Below are 7,500 nucleotides of genomic sequence, written 5' to 3'. Positions count from 1 at the left end.
AGTTGTTCTCTTTAAAAAATCTGCTCTAAGTAGATTTTTCCCCTCTTTTTAAATTAAGGATCTCAGCAGTGGTATTCTGAAATACTCTCTTGAATTTGTGCATTTAAATTTTATTGCAGTGATACAGATGCCACTGTTGGTACCCTTAAATTTTTATTTCTGCTCACCAAGGTTAATCATGATTGTCTATATCTTTTTTATAGTAATCACTTTTGAATTGTGTTCAGATGCAGTTTCAGGTGTAATCATCAGAGCTGGTTAGTCAGGCATTCCAGATAGTGGTTCTTTTCAGAACCTTTTTTAAAGGGTTGGTTAACTACCTCAGTAGCAGAGGATTGAACTATACCCTGTCTGTACTGTACATAGAAAATCTTTGTAGATAAAAGCAAGGCTTGTTAAATATGATATGAGGGTAAGAATTTAATATACCAAATGTAACATTCTTAGTTGCCTTTAGTTTCAGAGGCTTGTAAGACTTCCTCATGACCATCATAACAGGCCTTGCTTTTGTCGTATTTTGTGGCTGAAAAAGCAGCCTTGCTTCTTCAGATATTGTAGTTATTGGATGTATAATAGTTTAGCAAGATGTTACTTTTGTAAGACATCAGATGTTCAAAAAAAAGTGCATCCGAACTTGTACTAAATACTGCAGTGTCCCTTTATAAAAAGTCAGACTAAAACTGACAATTGTACAGCAAGCCTGACATTTGGATATTTTGAAGTTTTTTCATAAATCATAGAAATTAGTATATGGCTGTAGTTTAGCTTTTTAGGTAAAAGGTATGTTTCATTAGTGCATTTGTTACTGCTGATCACTATAAAAATGTGAATCAGCTTTCCATTTCTTATGCAGGTCATGATACCTTGTAGAATAGAGTACAATCATTTGTGCTATGTTTTTAATTTTCTAAAGCACCTTGATGACAGTGAGTGTTCAGTGGTGAAGCATCCTCTATTGAATCACCCTCAAATTTTTTTGCCAAGTCCTAAGTTGATAGCTTAAAGTCAAAAGTAAAATTATAGTTTTAAGTAGGACTTGGTGTAAAGAAATACCTTTTCCCCTTCCCCAAAGGGATACTGCAGTTATATCACATACCCAATAGGCACCACGATGAAGATCAGAGCTTATACCTAATTAAGGTTTTATACACACCAGTTCCCCAGTAAATGCAAATTTAACAAGAAAATTAGACATGTCATATGTTCAAAATGCTCATGGCAAACAATCATTTTGCATTCCTGCAAATAAAATTGTTTTATACTGTAAGCTGGAGGCGAGTGTAACTTATTTTTGTAATAAAGTTTTTATTTTTTTTATGTGTCATTAATATAAATGTGTGTTAGTATAGAAAATCTTCTGGTTTAAAAACTTAGAATTGCACACATTTCAGTATGTTTCATTTGTACTTACATAATTTTAGAATAGTGGTTGCCAATAGCCTGTATGTTTCCCATTAATTGGTTTTTTTCCTTTTTTTTTTGTTACCTTAATAAACCATTTTAGTATGTTGTATGTCAGTTACTGGGATAGCTGGGGCATAGAGTGTAATTTAAAATTTGTCAATAAGTATTCATTGGAATATATGTAAATGTGCCTTGCCGGTTACTGAAACTTACCTACAAAATGAGTATGGGGTGACAAATTTGTTCCTGGTGCTTAATGAAACTTTCTTCCACTGATTTTATATATTACCCTGTGCTTTTTAAAAGTACATCTCTCAAATATTAGTGTAAGTTTGAGGGCTACACAAAACATGTACATTTCATTCTAACATACTGAGTATACTAGGTCGTGGAAAGTGGGTCACTTAATTGTAGCCTTCAGCAAAATCAAATCTCAGTGTAATCCTTGGTGCTGGCACTTCCCATGTCCAAGGAGTAAAATGATCCTATCTAAGAGGTCATTGCCATGCCTATTGGCACTTAACTGTCATACCATTTTTAACGGACACTGTCAAGGTCTTTTAATTAATTCCTGGTTTTATTTGTTGGGATATTAGAACAGGTTTCTTAAACCTAACTGCATTGTCAAAGTTGAAAAACGAACACTTTTGTGAGTTCACAAATGTGTTCTTTAAGAAAACATTAAAGTTTGGAGCTCTTTGGGTTTCAAAGACTTGGCTTTTTTAGTTTGGGGACGTGGGATGAAACTATGATTCAAAGGAAATTGTGAAGAATTGATGGTTATATTTAAGGGTAATGTAAACAGTGGTGATGAAATGTAGACTCAAGTGAAAATACTTGACAGTGTTCATTTTAATGACTTTGAATTTAAGCCATTATGATTACTTTTAAAATTAAATATAATTTGCACTGTTCTGATAATGGGTGCAGTTTTTGAGCAATATAATCAGAGCTAAATATGCATGTAGTGATTAGTGATGTGAACAATTAAGTTCTGAGAAGAAATACTAACCGTGGTATTTTCAAACTTAAATTTCTGTAGAAAAATCAGTTATCAAACACTTATCAGAAGTCAAGAAAAACAGGCAATGCATATAAACATAATTTTGAATGTTGTGTGGCCTATAAAGCAATAATGCAATTTATATGGAATGTCATGGATATGAGAAATGGAAATGCGAAAATAACTAATCCTTTAGTAAAAATGTCAACATGTTAAAAGGGGGAATGTTAACTAATGTAGGTTATTGCGTTTGTGATTTGTTTATGGGTTCTTGGCTTTGACAGCTTCAAAGAATGGACAGATGAGAAGTTAAATTTTGTATATATTGTCAAGGAAAGGATCTTTAATAGTCAAGTCTCTTCCTTGTGGTTAAAAAAAATATATCATTAATGAATTCTGATTGTTAAAAAAAGTTACCTAACCAAAACAGACACAAGGTTTTGTTTCTGCAGACTACTTGGCAATCAAAAGTGTTCATAAATTTAGTTTATCAGTTCTCAGAAAAATTATTATGAGAAAATTGTGTTAATTATATTCTTCCCAAGCATGTTTTTTTTGAAACATTTAGTCACTGCAATTGAATCACATGTTAAAAATGGAGAACTGAATTGCACAAAAAGGAATCACATACTCACAATGGCATTTAACACCATGAGAAACTTTTTACTGATTATTGTTAAACTTTTACTGATTGATGCATACCTGACTAAAGTATATACATTTTCTCATGATAGGTTAGGAATATCACAAATGGATTGATGGGGCAATATGTGCTATATAATTGTATATAAGATATTTGAAAAGATGTATTTAGTATTAGAATGAACAACAAACTACATGGGAAAATTTAGTACACTTTTTTGAAATTTTTGGTCAGAAACAGCAAAAACATACTGTTTAGATGTCATTATTTGATGGGGAGAAATTAAAACATAGAAGGGCTTCATGCATTAGGAAAAGGTAGTCCTAGAGTAAATGGTTGCTCAGGTTCCTAAAAATTCCAACAATACCCTCCATGACTGTTTTCTCCCCACATATAAATACAATAAACAGGAATTCAGTGGTGGGTATGAAGTTAATGAATAAACAACTTACTTTAAGAATACACAAACAGACTTCTTGGGATGTTTTTATGGTGTAATATTTACTAGTAATCTTACCACTCAGTAGGGCATGCCACTAAAGATGCCACTTATGAACCAAGGCTCACACAGGCATTTTTAAAAAACTGAGCCAATATATAGATGGACTTTTGGGGTCTGTCACTTTTTAAAAGTTCTTAAGACATAAACCATATTAGCACCACAGTCTGCCTTCAATAATGTACCTGGAATGTTTTTCAGGACCAGAAGCATTCAGTTGGACAAACTTTTTAAAATGCAAATCAGTATTACTTTGGGTCAAAGATTTAAGTTTTTAACATTAACAGTAGTCTGGTAAACATTTAGAAGTCTGACAATGAGAAACAAAAGCTTGTACCCAAGTAGAATTTAATTAAATTAGTTTTTAGCTTATGTAAATTCTTTTACATTTATTTATCCATAGAATTTATATTTATTCCATTCCTTTTGTCTCACTGAAAGCTGTCTGCAGGCTCTTTGATTTGGATTAGATGTGTGAAGTACTGTCTTTCGCCAAAAACCTCAAATTTCCTGTTTTTTCCCAACATAGTGGGTTTGTGCTTGTTTGGAGATCAGTTCAAAAACTATCTGTACTATCTGTACTGCCTCTGATGTTAAGATTTTATGTATAGCATAAGGAAGCTAGCTCTGACTATATTTTCCTAAGAATAAAGACCTATTTTTGTAGCATGTCTTAGGATCTCCAGGAGTCCAAGAATTATTGTGAGTGTTCTCCATTTCATCATTTTTCACTCAACAGCTTTTAAATAGACACTTGGAATCTTTATAGCTCTATCATCGCCTTTTGATCATGCATACATTCAGAGTAATTAGCAAATGGTGAAACAAATTTTCCGACAATAATTCCAAGCCACATGACTGGAAGATGTATAGAATAAATATTTTGGGCTGGTCTTCATTTAATTTTGTTTTGGAAATACATGGTCACATATTTGCTAATAGATTTATGAACTCCATGATAATTTGCTTCCTTGGGAACATGCTTCACCGTGTAGTATTCTATTCTCCAGTTTTATTTCTGGCAAATAAAATTTCTTCAAAGATTTGAAAATGAGATTGAAGTACCAAGTAATTCAGGAAAGTGGAGGAGAAAATGTTCTCTTGATAAAATTTGCATTTAGATTACTACAAATGAGTTTATGTGAATGAATTCTGCTTTATTGCATACTAAAGTTAGTGGCCACATGTAGAACCTGTAAGTGTATTCAGGGTTTGCTGGTTCGTAGCTCAGTTTCTTTTGGGGGTTGGTTAGGGAGGAGATAGGATTGATTTAAAATTGTTAAGTTTCTGTCCCAACTAGCCAAATTGATATTGATTAGTGAGAATATAATTTCAGAATGACCAGTGAGTATAAACAAGTCTACAAATAAGAATTTAAAAGTGCATCACTTTGGAAGCCATTTGGAAATTAGTGTCTTCAAATGTTAAAAGCTTTCTAAGATGTATTTCTCACACATTAAATTTAGTTGTGATAATAACAGGGTCACTATACAAGGGTTTTCAAGCTTAAGGACTTACTTTATTATAACTTAAAATAATTTTCATGTGTCAATCTTTATAAACTTCTGAAAGGATTATTGAGATGAAATTTCAGCTTGGAGGAGTTTTCATTTTTACTTTCATGAGGAAATGGTTAAAAGGATTTGGTAGGCAGGCTATTACTACAAATTTTATAGTAAAATAAGGTTTACTAACATCGATATAAGATTTAAATAAGATTGCTTATTTGCATCCCAGAGAAAGAAGTCCTGGCATTCCTTCTTTGTTGGGGATCATTTCATGGTATTAACTTGAAAAAGAAATGAAATCTGGGAAGTCATCACATTAATGAAACACAGGTACTATACTATTTGAAGAATGAATTTTCCAAACCAGAGGCATGCATATACATTTTTTAAGACCTAAGAGACTATTAGTATTTATATTGGTTATAGAAGATTCAGCTATACCTAGTGGTACATCTTAAGGTTCTAGCTACTCATCAAGGCAAAAGCTAGAAGAGGTAGGAACTACACCTGTAATTGTTTTAACATGCCATGGAGAATTAAAAAAGCTTTTGTACACTTGTTCTCTTTTATTTTCATGGTCTCCGAGAACAAAAACAGTACAGTAAAAGTCAGTAAAGTTCATGTATAGGTTGACACATTACACTTTTAACTTGTATTCTACAGTCAGTGTGTCTGTAGTACAGTGTAGTTTTGAAAAAAGTTTGCTTTTACCTCTTGAAATAATAAAAATAACATGGTAGAAAATTTGTTTTTTGAAAGTGCTTCAGAATTATTAAAGACAAACCGTTCTTTTAGATTTTTTCTTCCTTTTAGAATGGAAGCTCCTTGAGGGCAGGGAATCTTGAGTAATGTTGCTATACGAGCAGCTAAAAGTCTTAAGCACTTTCTAGTTGGTAGATACTCTGCTGTAATATTCAGAAAGAAAAGAGACATTTAGAACCCCTTTAAATGCTAACACAATGCTGCCATTCTGGTAAATTAAGGTTATGAAGTTTCATGTTAAAATTGTCAGACTTAAATTATAAATAAGTGTCTTTGATTCAAGGATGCAGATGCAGTATTTAATTTGTTTTAATTTAACTTGTTTTATAAATTCTCATAGCTGTATAAAAAATCATTATTTACAATTCCTTTATTTCATATTGGAGGGAAAATGAATGCTTGTAAATTATCCTTAGCATCATGGGATTCCAGCCTATTGATTTTCTTTATGGTGGTTTCCAGTTTAAGTGCATGGTTGTTTATTAAGCAGTGATATCACTGAGGATTGAAGGCTTTTAGTCACATGTCTAAAGGTTTTTATGTAGCAATTAGTGAATGAGAAGATGATATTTTGAAATTACTGATTTTCAACAATATCTACACTACTTCTGGAAATAACTTTGTAAAAAAGTAGCTACATCTACATGAATAGTTTTTTGGTCTACCAATTGGTAGGTTAAAGTTAGATCATGAAAAAGTAGTTTTTAGTTTTGCAGAAAGGTGGTGCTCATTTCGTGTTTGTAGCTGACAGTTCAACTTTATTTTGGTATTGGGGATGGACTGCAGAACTGTGCATATATGAAGCCTTCACTTTGCACCTAGCCCCATTGATAATAACTTAAAACTTACATGGAAAGCAGTTAAATAGCAAAGGCTATGAAAGTCTTCCTGAATTCCAGTCCACTTCCAGCTCTTAAAAGTCTAGTGGTAACTTTTAAACATCTTTTTCTGTTTTTGTTCCTGTAGCCCTGGCTGCCCTGGAACTCTCAATGAGGCTGCCCTCATAATGAGGTCTACCTGTTTCTGCCTCCTGAGTGGTAGGATTAAAGGTGTATATCACCATGCTTGGCTCTTTTTAACCTCTTAATTACTTCTAAGTAGTATTTCCACTTTTGAATTTGGCTTATGCTTGTTATGTGTTTACTTATTGCTAGAAGTACACATCTATAATCAGCACTCAGGATGAGACAGGAGGATTGAATTGATGCCAACCTTGAGGACATAAGAGGTTACAAAAATCAAAGTAATAGTGTGGAGTAAGTAAATAGCATAGAATATTTTCCCTTATATCTTACTTTTAAAAATCTGCTCTCAGGGTCTCTGGAGAGTAGAGATAGCCAAAACATAGTTATTATGCCAAGTTGGGCCCTTTTAAGGGCAAAATTTTAAGGCACAAAATTAATTCCCTTAATGTACTATCAACTGTCTAGGTAGATAATCATTTTTTGTTTTAAGATCATTTTCTGGGCTCGTAATATTTAATGCATTGCCAGATTGCTTTTTACTGTACTAACTCTTCTATAGCTTGTGCTTTCATTTGATTTTTTGAGTTTAGGCAGCACATTGAAAAATATTTATAAGGGCCGGGCGTGGTGGCGCACGCCTTTAATCCCAGCACTTGGGAGGCAGAGGCAGGCGGATTTCTGAGTTCGAGGCCAGCCTGGTCTACAAAGTGAGTTCC

The 7,500-nt window shown here is 33.0% G+C and overlaps 1 protein-coding gene across 1 annotated transcript in view; it reads left to right on the top strand.

Annotated features, from left to right (window-relative positions):
• Positions 1 to 4,220, top strand: part of Syncrip (synaptotagmin binding cytoplasmic RNA interacting protein) — a 36,394-nt gene extending 32,174 nt beyond the window's left edge. Inside the window, exon 12 of the mRNA XM_029543588.1 lies at positions 1 to 4,220. This exon is cut by the window's left edge and continues 337 nt beyond it. The gene's annotated coding sequence lies outside the window, so the exon portion shown is untranslated.
• The last annotated feature ends 3,280 nt before the right edge of the window (positions 4,221 to 7,500 follow it).

Source organism: Mus pahari, chromosome 10 (genome assembly GCF_900095145.1).
Source record: "Mus pahari chromosome 10, PAHARI_EIJ_v1.1, whole genome shotgun sequence".
NCBI lineage: Eukaryota > Metazoa > Chordata > Mammalia > Rodentia > Muridae > Mus > Mus pahari.
This window is presented reverse-complemented; position numbering and strand designations above follow the sequence as displayed.